Source organism: Trichosurus vulpecula, chromosome 8 (assembly GCF_011100635.1).
Source record: "Trichosurus vulpecula isolate mTriVul1 chromosome 8, mTriVul1.pri, whole genome shotgun sequence".
Classification (NCBI taxonomy): domain Eukaryota; kingdom Metazoa; phylum Chordata; class Mammalia; order Diprotodontia; family Phalangeridae; genus Trichosurus; species Trichosurus vulpecula.
This window is the reverse complement of record NC_050580.1, coordinates 262,690,206-262,705,923: the sequence shown is the minus strand read 5'-3', so window position 1 is coordinate 262,705,923 and position 15,718 is coordinate 262,690,206.

The window sequence follows — 15,718 nt, the reverse complement described above, 5'->3', positions numbered from 1 at the left end:
ATCTAATATAATATTTTATAAAAATTGATCCTATGAAAGTACATAAAAGAGTCAAAAAATAAAGCAAAAAAGGTAGAAGATTTAAGCCTTTTGTTTACAGGCCATAATGTGACAGAAATGAAAATCAATAAAGGAAATATGAACCAAAGTGCCACTTAAATGACTTTGGGTATGTATATCCATAACTCTTATGGACAAATGATGGCTTGTTCTAAGAGTTGTTTTGCCTTCATCCTTCTAATGAAATTTTCCTTTTAAGATTAAGAACTGTGTATTATAAGTGAGGTTTCAATATGTTAGGGTTTCATAAATACATTTTCTCCGGTTTCCTGAGAAACTCCCCTAGGAGGGGGTCTGTGAGCCCAGAGAGTATTTGCTTGAGTTTGTCATATCCTTTCCAAAAGGGATATGATTACCAAAGTCTTTGAATAACAATTGGTAAGCCAGCTTATATACAGCTATGTATGTAATACAGTCTGAGTATGTACCAATATCTGTTACTGGAGGACCAGCTTTGTTAAATTCAGAGATAATATCCTGACTTTTTTGGCCCAAGCAACTCTTGAAGACCTTCTGTTAAGTAATAGATATACATGTATGGAATGGTCACCTGCACTTTCAGTGTGGTAGTGTTGACATAATAATTAAATTGCTTTGTACAAGATGAGTGTGAGAGTGAAGGATACCCCATCTCCAGTCAGTACCCATTGATTTTCACAAGATGATTTCCTAAACAACATAGATGGCTAAGATCTGTGGTAGCTGCCTGTCTGTACACACAGTGCTGCTAAATTTTTCATTGTTGATCACAGCTAAACAAAGAAGCTAAGAAGTTATGGACAATCACAAGACCACGCTAAGAAACTTAGGCTTCAGAGCTGGTGAAGAATGCACACGTGATTCCAGCGTAGATGCTTCTAAGATTGATAATGGTCGTGTTAATACAGAAGCAAAAGAAATTCCTGTTGCACAAAACTGACAACTCTTGAACTAGGTTCAAAAATATTAAAAAGGATTGTAGAAGTCAATGGATCATCAAAAAGAAACCCCTTCTGAAAGGTTGAATGGAGTAACATTCTTCATACTCCCCACCCTCAGTTGCCACCTGCCCAAAATCAAAATTGTAGAGATGTGATGTTACATATTTTTTGTCTTTGACCATCATTTATGATCGCTACCTAAAGTTAGGAGGTTTGGAACAGGATGATTCATAACCTAGAAAACAGTTCAGGAGAATTTTGCTGAAATATAGAGCTGAGTATGGTGGAAAATAATTAATTTTCCCAGTTATTTACAAATACAACTGGAACTGCTATGAAATAGCTCTTCTATTTTCTCTGCTTCCCTTAATATGTACAGTCACAATGAGCACCTTTTAAATAATATATATATACACAATTACATTTGCAGCACCATTGGCACACACAGTGCTCTCAGATTTTATTAAGACTTTACTTTTCCATATTTAGCTTGGCCTTCTTCCTTGTTGATCTTATATGGATTTGACAGACCTTTAGGAGTAAGGAAAAGTTTACAAACTTTGGCTAACTTGATTCCAAATGAGGGATCAATTACTAAGGGAACTGGGCTGTAACATCTACACTCTAACAGCCTTAATTTATATTATAGCCTCTAGGAACCTTCCTGCCTGGTACAAACACAATTTTATTGAGATTTATATTTCCATGAGGTTTAGAAGTAATTAGGTGGGTTTTTTTTAGTTGCTATTAAAAAAGCAATTCTAAGTGAGAGTATAATTCACAAGTTTGTGCCTTTATATTTGAACAAAGTCTACTGATCAGTTAAAATTTTAAATGGATTGATCTTTTCAGGTTAATCCTATGGAGTGAGTTTTTGAGTCTGGGTAATGACATTTTTCAGGCCTCCTAAAGCTTTGACTGCTTTCACTGACCGTTCCTCCATCAAACGCCAAATGGAAATATTTCACTTAAATGATAACTGCCATTGGTAGCAGCCTGACTTGTCTAGAAGCTTTGTCGTTTCCCCGGTGCTTGGCATCATGCAGGTGGTAACTGGGCAGGTAAGGGCAAGAGTGTTATCTCTGCTGCCATTTTCTGCAATTTGGAGCGCTGTAATGGACAGCCAGTAATGACTGCATTACCTCCAGGCTGATATCTCTGACACAGCGTTACAAATATAGACTTACGGGGGCTATTAAGAGGTTATCTCATTCTTCCTCTTGCAGGATTCAAACTTGAAAATAAATAAATCTTGAAAATAAATAATTTAGAAAATAGTTTTGGAGATGTATTTGTATGACAACTTCATATCCCAATTCTCTTACCCCCTTGGAAATCCATCCAATAACCAAATATTTTTCAGTTTTGTCTGTCATTAGTAAATAGTATCTAAAACTAAGACAACTTTTTCCCTTCTAAAATTTGTAAGAGTTCATACTTTTTGATATTTTTTTTCTCTTGCATTGGTCTCATCTCCATGTTTTGTCTTTGATCAGTGCTATTAGAAATTAAGGAAAGAATTGGAATGCATTTTGCTTAGTCATGCTTCATATCTTTAAGGATATGAGGGCCTCATATATTAGGTTCGCATTAGTAGAAGTAATAATCACAATAGCATACATTTGTATAGTTCTTTAAGCTCTGCAAATGCTTTTTATATAGGATCTCATTTAAAAACCCTAATTCTTAATTCAAAATTGATATAGGAAAATTACTATTTATTATCTATGCTCTACGTGGCTGTTTAATATTTTAAAAATGCACAAAATATTCTCTTACTTCCTTTTGTCCTCACCAATGTCCCTGGCCACAACTTGGTAAAGTTGAGTTGTCAAGTTGGGTAAAAAATAACTATCAATTGGCCATGCATTCAACCACCAAGAGGCAGAGCCCTTTGTCTAAATTCATTTCCTTTCCACAAAGAACAGAATGAGCACCAACTTCACAATGATATACTACTTTAGAATAAAGGAACCAGCGTGTACAGCTGTAGCTAATTAAAAATTAGGGCTTTACTTCTGTTAATAGCAGACTAATGTTTGCATACAAAGCATCCATTGTAAATAAATAGCCTTAATAAGTAAAAAATAAAATGACAGTAAGCAGTACAGTGCCAGGAGTAATTACTGCTTTGTTTTCAAAAGCTACCAGTGCACTATATAATTATCTAAATAAGAAAAATGGAGTTTCTCATATTTTAAGTTCTTTATTGGGAATAATGCTAACCTTTGAATATGTTAAGCAGTTGTCTAATTCTGACTCAGTTTCTCTTTCAAAGTGCATTATGAAACGAATGGGAACTCTAAAATAATAGAACTTATATAATGTCATACCTTTTGGGAGAATGAATTTGAAAGGACTCTTGTTTAATAAATCATATTTCCCTATATATTCTAGAACAGTTGCCTCAAGCAGGGTAGAATCATGGAATTGAAAGGCAATCCAGTTCAGCTTGGTGAAGAACCAAACCCAAGCATACCATTTGTCGTCTAGATCAGCATACAGACCTTTTAAATTTCTCATTGAAAACATAAATCCTTTGCAGAGTAGGATCTAAAAGTAATGCATCATTTTTCCATCCTGAAAATGAGAAATATTAAAGTAGCAAAGCAACAGTACATATCAGTGACCTTTTTAGAAAATAGGTTCAAGAAAAAATGACCATGGATAGAAGAAGGTTGATAGACTGAGGGGAAAGGAAGGAGGGAGAGTGGCAGGGGCCAGAATGGAGAGATCTGAAAATAGACAAAAACACCATGAAGATACCACTTGTGTTTTTAATAGGTTTCAGAGAAAAGGATTCTGTAATCCTGTATACTGGACTTGTTCCTGAGTGGTGAATTGGACAGTGAAGGGAGAGCCACAAAGTAACAATACCTAAACAGAGTTAAATTTACCATGCTAATTAGAGAAGAAAAACCAAAGAAACTATAAAGCTGCTACTCAATTTTAGAAAAAGGAGGTCATTACAAAATGAAAGCATTCATTTGGGGAAAAACAGGACAAAAATGTTGAAAGTCAATAAACTATGGGAAGTCTGGAGATGAAAATGTGCTTCAACAAAAGGCCAGGATAAAATATCCTGAGGATTTAAAATAATAAAACCATAGGGAGGAACAGCTCTTTACAATTAATCGGATGCCCCTTCAGTTTCAGATTGCACCCCTTCAGCATCCTCTCATTCTATATTGTTTTGACCTTGTCTTTCTGAAAATCTTCTATAATGTCGGCCAATCAGTCAATTGATAAATATTTATTTAGCACTTGAGAACATGAAAAGACCTCAGCTTAAAAAGGCCAACGTTTCCCCCTGCATCCCAGGCCATCTCCAGTTGTGCTGATCTATGTCTGGCCACTGGACCCAGGTGGCTCCGGAGGAGAAAGTGAGGCTGGTGACTGCACAGCACTCCCTCACTTAAATCCAATTCAATTGCAAGTCATGTCATCATCTCCCTGATGTCATGGTCCTCTTAACCACGCACAAGTAAGCACCTACTCTGTGCCAGGTACTGCGCTAATCTCTGGAGATACAAAGAAAGGCAAAAGATAGTTACTGCTCTCAAGGAGCCCACAGTCTAATGGCTATATTTAATGTTTTAGAAACTGTGTGCTTGTTTTTAAATTTTATTTTGTGAATATTCATACATTTGAGCAGCCCTTATCTTATCTATCTCTAACTATGACTGAACTCTTTTTTTTCTTCCAGTCATGCCTACTTTTGATTATTTTATGTTTTCTGACAGTTTTTTCCATATGCCGTTCATTATTGGTGATATGTAGTGCCTTACACCTATCATACTAGTTAGAATTGTCTCTTGGGTCCCTAATAATGGTGATTCTTCCAAGACTGTGGTGCAGCAGCCTCTTTGTTAATATTTTATTTAAACATTTTGCATCAGTTTTCATTTTCATAAAGGCATTTGAGGCATGTGTAGAAAATTTCCATAAAAATTATAGAGAGGAGAGACTATAAACGTTCATATGTGTCCTTTGCTGATATCTTCTCAGTCACGTCTCCTTAAAAGTTTTTGTTTGGTCTTATTTTTGGCAATGGTGCATCTGTTTTCTATTACTGTTTTTTAAATATCTTGAAAACTGGTTCTTGTGTGAGTCTGAAATTGTACTGCTCACAACATGAATTTCTTCGGAATTGTTTATTTGAAAAAGTTTAGCAAGTCTTCCTGACTTCATCTTCAAGAAGAATTGTCCAAAGAAACGGAAACTGAGAAGATGCCCATCAGTTGGGGAAGGGCTGAACAAATTATGTTGTGTGGATGTGATAAAATAATGCTGTGACTTAATAAATGATGAAGGGGGTGTTTTAAGAAATATTTGGGAAGATTTGTATGAACTGATATAAAGTTCAGTGAGAACTAGGGGAACGATTTATGCAATAATAATAAGAACAATATTGCAAAGACAGTCTGTTTTGAAAGACTCAAAACTCTAATCAAAGCAATAACCAACCACAATCCAAAGAATTCGTGATGAAACGTACTGTCCACCTCCAGACTGAGGACTGATGAACTCAGTGCAGATTGAAGCATATTTTCTTTTCTTTCTTTTTTTTGGGGGGGGGGAGGGGTGAGCATGGATGATGCAGGAATTTATTTTTCCTGGCAATATATTTATAAATTGTTAATGGCCTAATGCCTTCTCAGTGTATGAGAAGGGAAATGAAGATGGGAAACAATTTGGAACTCTGAATAAACTGAATAGAAATTTTTTAAAAAAAGAATAGAGTTGCTGCTTCCTCCCATCTTACTTGGGAAATGGATTCAAAATATGTCGTTTCCGCTACTGCTCCTGATAAAACTAAAACTAGTTCATTACAGAAACCCTGGCAGTTCTACTCTGTATCATGTATATTTGTTCATTCCAGATTCTAAAAAAAATCTCCTAAAGATAATATGTTTTATCTGGGTCCTTTCTAAATTCTCAGCAAAGTTGTGCTACTGTCAAGTCTATTTTGCTGTTTTGTGAAGTAATACTGTCCATAACCTTCCTTTTTCCTCCTTTGTAATTTAAAAATTAGTTTTTACTAAATGTAGTGTTGCTTTTGGCTGGTATTTTCCCCAGTTGTCAAGGAAATGAATGTTGGCTAGCTCAGATGTTTTCTGGGTTTTTTGGGCCTCTCATTGTAGCATTTTTCTGTGGGTGCAGGATGAAGCTAATTCCACTAAGTTGCTTATTTATCCTTCCAAGGAAGACCTGTGAGCCACCCTTCCATGTAACTGAAGCTTCTTTATGTTTTCTGGTCAGCATACCTTCTCACTCACCCCACATATTCAGTCTGTGGCCAAATCTTACCATTTCTGTTTTCATAACCTCTCTCAGAGGTGTCCTTTTTGTTCCACTCACATAGCTATTACCCGAGTTCAGGCCCCCATTACTTCTTACCTGTTTTACTACAATATCTGTCTAAGTGGTCTTTCTACCTCCATTCTCCCCCCATTCCAATTCATCTTTAGCTCAGCTGGTAAAGATCATGTCATCTCCCCACCCTTACTCAGCGGACTCCAGTGACTCCCAGGATAGAGCAGCATCTCATCTGTTTGACTTTTAAAGCTCTTCATAATAAAGTTGGTATTTATAAACTGATCTTTTCCTATCTTTCCAACCTTCTAGCATTTTACTTCCATGCATCACCTTCGTTATCCGGCAATGCTGCAGAATTGCTACGCCTCACACGTGACCCTCCCTTTCCTTTCTTTGTGCCTTTCTGCGCTGGCTGTCCCCCATGTTTGAAATGGCTTTTCCTCGTCTCTACCTATTACTTCCTGAAGCACCCAGCCCAAATTCCACCTTCTTCAGGAAGCCGTGTGTGGCTCCTCTCATGTTACCTTCCTTCTACTCTCTATCTGGCATTGCCCTATTTTCACGTGGTCTCTCTCATTAGAATGGAGGCTCCTTGAGAGCAGGGATTGTTCTCTTTTCTCTTTTTTTCTTCTTATTCCCATTCTTAGTACAGCTCTTGCACATAGTAGTGACCCATAACTGCCCATTGACTGACAGCAAGGATATGATTCAGCAGTGTATTCTCTAGTTGGTTGTTTGATAAATAATACAAATATCCATTTGGAAGTAGTGACTGCTAAATTCTTATTTTTACGTTTAATGAAAATGATGTGATTTGTAACATTCTCTATTGCTTTTTTGCTGTCATTTTGCCTATCATTTCTATTACTATTGAGATATATTTTGTATTTTTCTCGGTTTCATAGGTCACAATGGTTTTTTTAAAGTGTTTTATTCAGTGGCTAAACATTCGATGATGAGCCTCCTAGCATCTAGCTTGATTGGTTCTGGAGCTAGATGACCTTTTTTGCTGAGCTCAAGCTTGACATATTTTCAGCTTGGTATGGCCTCTTAGAATTGTCAGTCTCTGGTTACCACACAATACAAGGAAATGGTGGAATACAACTTTTGTGGTAGGAGGAAAAATGATCATATACATAGACATAGCGGTGTGTGTGTGTGTGTGTGTGTGTGTGTGTGTGTGTGTGTGTACACACTCATGCATATATTTAAATGGATAAAGAAAGACAAAGAAAAAATTGGGAAATTACAAATAATGATGGAGCATATGGAAAAAGGAAGGGCCCCCGAATCATATGAGATGTACATTGTGATAGGTTGCCAAGAGATTCTATAAACATACCAAAATCAATAACAGAATCATCAAGGCCATTTAATGATAACAATCGTAACAATTGTCGTCAGAGAGGCAAAGGAGACATTAATTAGACAGGTGCCAATTCTTCTCAGTTTTTTCTAAAGAAGGTGACATAGGGAAATCTCCATTTCCATATAGTTCCTTGAAACTCATTTGGGAAACACGAAATCAATTCAGATATGGCTTAGATGAGATAGTGTCTGAAGTTATGAGATTCTGGAGTCAATGCATGGGCTATTCCCAGCTTAATCAATAAACCAGAGGTCAATACATCACTGAGGCTGGATGGCATCCACATTTGTTTTGAACTAACTGAAGGGTGAATCTGTCAAACTGTTGGCTAAAGTATGTGCTTTGTTCTTATAAACAACCATTTCTCCTGTAGGCTGCCATTTTGTCGTTGTGACTGTCATCCCTATGTAGGGTTCAAGAAGGGACAACTGAATATTATAGACTGTTGGTTCCAATTTGGCAAGTTGATCCAATCCATAATAAGTGGAAAGATCACTATTCAGTAATGGGAAACATTCATTGCCTCCTGAAGGAAATGAAGAATCATTTATGTAAAGAAAAATCATGCCTGATTAAATCCCTTAGAGATATCTGATAGAGTAATTATATATTTGGGTAAGGGAAAACCAAGAGATATGATTTCTTTGTATTTTCAAAAAGTTTTCAACAAGGTTCCAAAATAAAAGCTATTTAAAAAATAAAAAAGGGTTATCATGAGATGGGGAATACTTGTTAAAGACAGGAAGCAAAATGTAAGGATAAACGGGTATTTCAGTCAAAAATATATAAACGGGACTCTACAGGATAAGTCTCATGGAATCCTTTGATAAATACTCTGAAAGGGAGGGGATCTGTAAAGTGAAATATTAACTGGCAGGAAAATATTAAAGGTCTTGTGAGTAGATTGAAAAAAGAAATAGATACTTTCAGTGTCTTAAGGATTAAATAAGGTATTGCAGTTTGTGAAAGAATAAGGGGAAAATAATCTATACTGCAGTTCTAGGATTGTGCACGCCAAGCTATTAATGTATAAAGAACCTAGGAATATGTTAGGTTATAAGCAAAAATTTTCACTCCCAGTCCCCATAGACCCCCCTTTCAAGGAGGAATTAGATCTCTACTATGATGTTAACTACAGGGAATACCCACACCCCTAGGACCTAAACTACAAGGGCTTCCCTGGGGCTACAGAGGCCCAACCTAAAACTCTAGGCACACTTTCTTTTTTCTCCCTGGATAAGCTTTGGGGAAGTCTTGTTAAGGTTAAATCGTCCTGGGGGTATTATTATCATTAGCAATCCTTCAGAGTATCTCCACTTGACTACAGAGTTCTGTGGAGGCAGTCAGCTCTCTTGTTAAGCACCTAATGTCTCCATCTTCCTTGGCTTCCCTTTGACCAAGATTTCACTTCAGAATTTCTGCCTCTAACATCTACAACTTAAGTCAGCTTAAATATAAACTTACATTTGTCCCCAAACTCATTACTTGTTTCCACCCCTACATTTTGGTGAGCGGATCACCACATTTCCAGTCACCCACGTTTGCAGGCCCAGAGTCATCTTTCAGTATTCTTGCTAACCTGGGCAGCTAGGTGGCACACTGAGCTTTGAATCAAGAAAATCATCTTCATGAATTCAAATCTGGCCTTGGATACTGGCTAGCTGTGTGACCCGGAGTAAGGCACTTAACCTGGTTTGCCTCAGTTCTCATTTGTAAAATGAGCTGGAGAAGGAAATAGGAAACTACTCTAGTATCTTTGCCAAGAAAACCTCAGATTGGGGTCACAAAGAGGCAGGCAAGACTGAAATAGCTGAAAACATAATGCTAACCTACATTAAACTGGCAAGTCCTACTTAGCCCAACCCTGCAATACTTTTGACATCCACATCTCCTTTATTTACAATAGCTCTTCATGGGACCATAGATTTAGAGCTGGAAGCCCTCTTAGATGCCATAGAGTCCAAGAAGGGGAGTTGAGGTTCAGAGTGGTTAAATTACCTGCCTCAGGTCACACAGTGAGTGGCAAACAAAAGTTTTGAATTAAAGTTCTCTGACTCCAGAATCAGCACTGTCTTCATGGTACCATGCTACCCATCCCCTACTTTGTATTTCTATTGCATTACCCCACATTAGGTCCTCAATCTCTTTTCTCTACATTCCTGGGAAAACCTACTTATCACTGTGGCACAGCGGAGAGGGCACTGAGATTTGAGACCATGTGGCCTAGGCTTAATTCTGGCTCTACCATTTCTTACCTGCGTGACCTACAAGAAGCCGCTTCCCTTCTCTATGTTTCAGTTTGAGGGTAGGAGAGGAAGCTTGGCCTTTATGACCTCGAAGCTCCCTTTCAGTTCTAAATGAATGCTCTTATGAGCCTCGTCTCTATCTCTCCTCTGACACACCCTACTCACCCCCTGAAGATTAATCTTCCTTTTGTACAACTCTGCTCATACCCCTCCAGAGTCAAACTTATTGACAAATCAACAAGCATTTATTAAGCCAGGCTCTGTGCTAAGTACTGAAATGAACCATTCCTCATTCACCAAACGTGTCCTGCACTTGTCTGCCTTATACCTCGTAGGCCCTTCTCCTATCTCTGGATTTACTGAAATCCCATTAATCGTTTATGGCCCAACTCCTTCATGAGGTTTTCTTTCGTTCTTTCCCCAAGATGAAAATATTTCCCCCTGTACAAGCATTCAAAGCACCTCTCTTATGAACCTATATTACATTCAGTATCATAGTTATGCAGATACATAGGGACAGGGCACTCTCAATTGAAGGAACTCTGCAATGAAGGTGACCTCCTTCTTTGTACCTAATAGTCTTAGTGGGTGGGGGCCCCAGAGCGTTGAGAAGTTGTGACGTACCTGAGCAGTACATCCAGAGGCAGCTAGGTGGTGCAGTGGGTGGAAAACTGGACCTGGGATCAGGAAGACATGAATTCAAGCGTGGCCTCAGACTTACTAGTTATGTGACCCTGGTCATAGCCTCACCTTGGTCTGTCTCAGTTTTCCTATCTGTAAAATGGCAAGAATGGAACCTGCTTACTAGAGTTATTGTGGAGGTCAAATAAGATAACTTCTGTGAAGCATTTTGCAAACCTTAAAGCACTATATAAACGTTAATTGTGGCGATGATGATGAAGTGTCAGATGTAAGATGTCATTTGTGGCTTCAAGGCCAGCTCTCTATCAGCTCAACTAGGCTTATGTGGCACTTTATTTCCCAGATTGGATAACAAGATCTTTAAGAGAAGAATTTACGTAGAGCATTCATCTTTATTTTGGGTCTATAGTAGACACTTAGCTAAGCCTGAATGGATAAAAGAAGAATTTAGAGGCTTCTAGAGATAACATTTATGACCAATGCCACAGTGAGGATTGAAAGGTAAGGTTAATTTGTGGTTAGGTGGCCCAGGTGTATAGGAAGCATACTTCTAATTTGTTCCCAGTCAGATTTCTCACTATTTAAATTCAGAACTTCAAGGTATCCTTCTTTTCCAGGGCAACCTATTATAATGGAAATATTTGTGATCTCAGTAGCACCAGGAATTTGACACATAGAGTATTACATTCACAGACGCTGTATGCACTTTTCTTTTTCCTCATTAAATCCTTACCAACTAATAGATTAATCATTTTAGAAATATTTTTTATGCAGCACTATATCATATAGTCCATCCCCAGAGAAAATAATTTGATTTAAAATATTCTAGAAGGTTAAGATGTCATATACCAAGTAACTTATTTGTGTTACTGTAGAAAGTTAAAGTTTTGTTTGAAGAGGCTTCTAATGATATTTCTAAGTAACCTAAATAGCTCTTGAAGATGGATCTAAGAACCAAGCAACAGTGGCCCATGAAAATGTAAACATTTCCAGGAAGCTATAGAAAAAAAGGAGAAATATATTTAATTTATTCTTAGGTATAAGGCAATCTGCAAACACTGGAGGACTTAGAGGCATGGAATTTTCCCAGTGGGAAGATAAACTGCAAGAGAATCTCAATGTACCTAGTAGACTAGAAGCTCCTGTAAGAGCCCAAATGAAAACTTCAGTCACTGTGTTTAGTAAATAGAATGGATACAAAGAACAGATAGGATCAGCAACCCCCAAGGGTATGTAAAGTAGATGAAGGAAGGAAAGGGGAGGGGAGGGGAGAGGAGGGGAGGGGAGGGAAAGGAAAGGGAGGGTATCAAAAAAGAAGGAAGGGAAAGGGAAGGAAGGGAAGAGAAACATAAGGGAGGGGAGAGAAAGAGAAGGGAAAGGAAGGGATGGGAGGGGAGAGAAAGGGAAAGGAGGAGGAAAGAAAGCTAAGGAAGGGATGGGAAGGGAGAGGAAGGGAAGGAAGGGGAGAGGAAGGATGGGGAAGGTATGGGAGGGAAAGGGAAGGGAAGGGAAGGAAAATGGAAGGGAAGCAAAAGGGAAGGGAGGAGAAAGGAAAGAAAGGGAGGGGAAAGGGAGGAAGGAAGGAAGACAGGGTGGGAGGGAGAAAATAAAGAAGAAACATAACAAGGAAATAAACATTTATTAATTCCTAAGTACTTTCTGTACTATCTCATTTGAGCTTCACAAATTCCGTGGGAGGTAGGTGCCATCATTACCCCATTTTATAGATAGAGGTTAAGAGACTTGCTCAAGGTCACATAGCTAGGAAGTATCTTGAGGCTACATTTGAACTCAGTGCTTCCTATCTCCGTACCCAGTCTCTATCGTTCTCTATCCACTGCAACATGTGGCTCTCTCTAAGGAAGCATCATGGTAAAAATTATAAAGGAGTAAAAGCAAAACGAAACAAAAGAAAATCTCTAAAATTTCAGTAGATATTATTGATGTATTTCACTTGCCCTCTGTTATCTCTCTCCCACAAGTGGCATATTTAAAGGACTCAAAATGAACGGCTGCTAGTAGGAATTAATCATGTTTCCATGGTATGGACTAAAATTCATCAGTACCATAATCTAATCTAGTCATCTAATCCAGTCTGAATGAATCGTGTCTAAATAGTTTTGTCTTTTAGAAGAATAATTGCCATTTTGAATCTTTAAATTTGCAATGTAATTTCAGATTTGTATAAGGATGAAGATGGCTGGGTTTGAGCCTAGCTCTCCCAAACCCAAGACGACAAGTTCAGAATTGGAAACAGTAATACATACTTACACGAAAGCTAAATCTTGAAAATGGCATTTGGAAAGCTTTTTTTTTTTCTTTTTAATTTGTATTTATAGAGAGCTCTTTCATTCTCTTTTGGCCTTAGAGAGTGTTCTGAGTCAATTGAAAAGTTCACTGTTTTTCAAATTTGATTTGAAATGCAGTCACAAGCAACAGTTCCTGCCAACTTTCTCCTGTTCTCTCTACACCTGAAAATCCTTATTAGCAAGGTGAAGGACAGTCATTAGATAAATTTAAAAAGGCTAGAGTTAGGTCCATCTTAAGATAACCAGTGAAAGGAAAGAATGGGATCTGGAAAGTGTGTGAAACCAGATACAAAATTCAGTGTCAAGCCAAGTAATTAGGTACAGATTTAAATGCTTGCCCATCTTAAAAACAGGGCGAAGGACTTCTATTTTCTGGAAATTTTACTTCGGAGATCTAGTTATCCCTTGGATGAACTAATAGCTAATTTTCCTTGAGGGACACCCATTTTAAGTGAAAATCCCAAAGGACAGCACAGCTTTTCTGCTGAAAGAACAGCCAACTACTTGCAGGTTCTGAAAGAAATTCGCCAATGCCAGTTTTAGCTTTAAATTGAGTAGACAGCGTCACATTGAAGTCTGATCTGTGCGTGTGAACAACTTGGAGTCTTCGTCTTAGGAATTTCTTGTCTAAAAGCAGGAGTAGGGAGTCAATACACACTATTTACAGGATGTGTATGCGTATATAAATAAGCATGTATATACACCTATGTAAATGGCTACATGCATGTATACATGTACATAAACCAGAGTTTAAAAGTCAAAGTCAATTGTAGGTTTTACTAAGAGATAAATTATAGAGTTGCTGTAGCAACAGAGATTATTTCCTGATTAAAACTTCCTAAAATCTGCTTTTGAATTCTTTAGTAGTACAAGGTGAAGCCGATGTCAGACAGGCTCAGACAGACAGTGCATGGAGAAATATGTCATTTATTGTATTTGCCAGTTCCTGATTTAAACAGATCAACAAAGCACAAGGTCAACTGGGATTAGATCAGAGTGTTTTAGAAGAAAGGTGAAGGGGCACCTTATTAAAGGTAATCTATAAGTTGTTAAAAGATTCCCACTCTGATACTTAAAAGGCACAGGCCTCTCAACTGGTTGTGGAAAGAAGGAAAAAGACAACCATGAGAGTGGTTTGTGTTTTTAGTAAAGATTTTTACAGAAATGGATTGAAAAAGAAAGTATCTTTTATGTATGTGTAAGTATGTATGCATGTTTATTTAAAATCTAGCACTTACGTGGTAAATTAACTTTGTTGTGCTGTTGTTTCGTGTCTCGTTCTTTGAGACTGTACTTGGGGTGGTTTTTTTTGGCAAAGATACTGAAAAGTTTGTCATGTCCTTCTCTGGTTCATTTTATGATGAGAAAACTGGGGCGGCCGCTAGTAAGTGTCTGAGATCAGATATAAACTCAGGAAGATGAATTTTCCTGACTTCAGACCCAGCACTCTATCCGCTGTGCCACCTTACTGGCCATAAGCTAATAGGTAAGTGAATGGGAAACTTTATTGAAAAAGCATTGATGGCAGTTTCTTACTCCTAGACTCCCGTAAGGGACAACCTTCTCATCCTTTCATTTAGATATCCGCCTGAAGTTCAGTAGGTAACCAGGTGGCTCATTGGTAGAGCGCTGGGCCTGAAGTCAGGAAGATTCATTTTCCTGAGTTCAAATCCATCCTCAGATATTTACCAGCTGTGTGACCCTGGACAAGTCACTAAACCCTGTTTGCCTCAGTTACTTATCTGTAAAATGATCTGGAGAAGGAAACGGCAAACCACTCCAGTATCTTTGCCAAGAAAACTCCAGATGGGGTCATGAAGAGTTGGGCATGACTGAAGGGACTGAATAACACTGTTCCTAGCCTCGGACCTCTCTCCTAATCCTTGGTAACAGTAGTAGCTGGCATTTATATAGTGGCCTAAGGTTTGCAAAATACTTTACAAACAATTTCATTTTATTCATTTTCCTTGGGGAATATTACCATCTCAGGAAAGTCTGACAAATAGCTGGTGGTGTTTGGAGTTTTCTCATTTGAGAAGAGAAGCAGTTGTTCTTTGCATTTTCAGAGGGATGATGTACTAAATAACAAAATGTCCATCAGCTCTTATTGTATGATGCAATGAAGTAGGTAGTCATTAAAACAAACAAATGAACAAACAAACAAACAAAAAAACACAGCTGCCTTTAGGGTGTGTTGCTATTAATGCAAAGTTAGAATCAAAGTTTGAACATGACAAGCTCAAATATGCTCTCAGGAATACAGAAGCTAATGGAGAGATACTATGCTTTGTGTCCATCAGTTCCCTTATGAATCTAATCACTATCCCTCTGACTTCCCTGTCTAAAACACTTTTCTTGGTTACCACTCCCCTATATGTTCTGCTTTCTCCTATTAGAATGTTTCTAGAGAACAGATCTGGTCTGTCTTCATTAATTATGTTTGTATCCCCAGCATTTAGAGCAACACTAGACACGTAGCAAGTGCCTAATGAATGCTTTTTCATTCATTTGTTTCGTTTTTATTTTAGCCCTATTAACATAATATTTTCTTGAAGGGGTAGTAGTAATTGTGGTTATTTTAGTTAAGTTTTTATACTAGCTTTTTTTTTAATTAAAAAAAAACCTCAGGCACTATGTAAATAAATTTTAATTGCATTAAAGAAAGAACATCCGCGAGCATGCCATTATTGAAATTTAGGGCATGGGGGAAAATAAACAGAATAAGGGGATAAGGAAGAAAGAAGTCGGTAGGCCTAATTTTAAAACAGATGACTTAAAGTGAAGGATGTTATGGGAACCAAATGGATACAATGCTTAAGAGGTCATAAATCATCAGTAAGCATTTATTAAGCA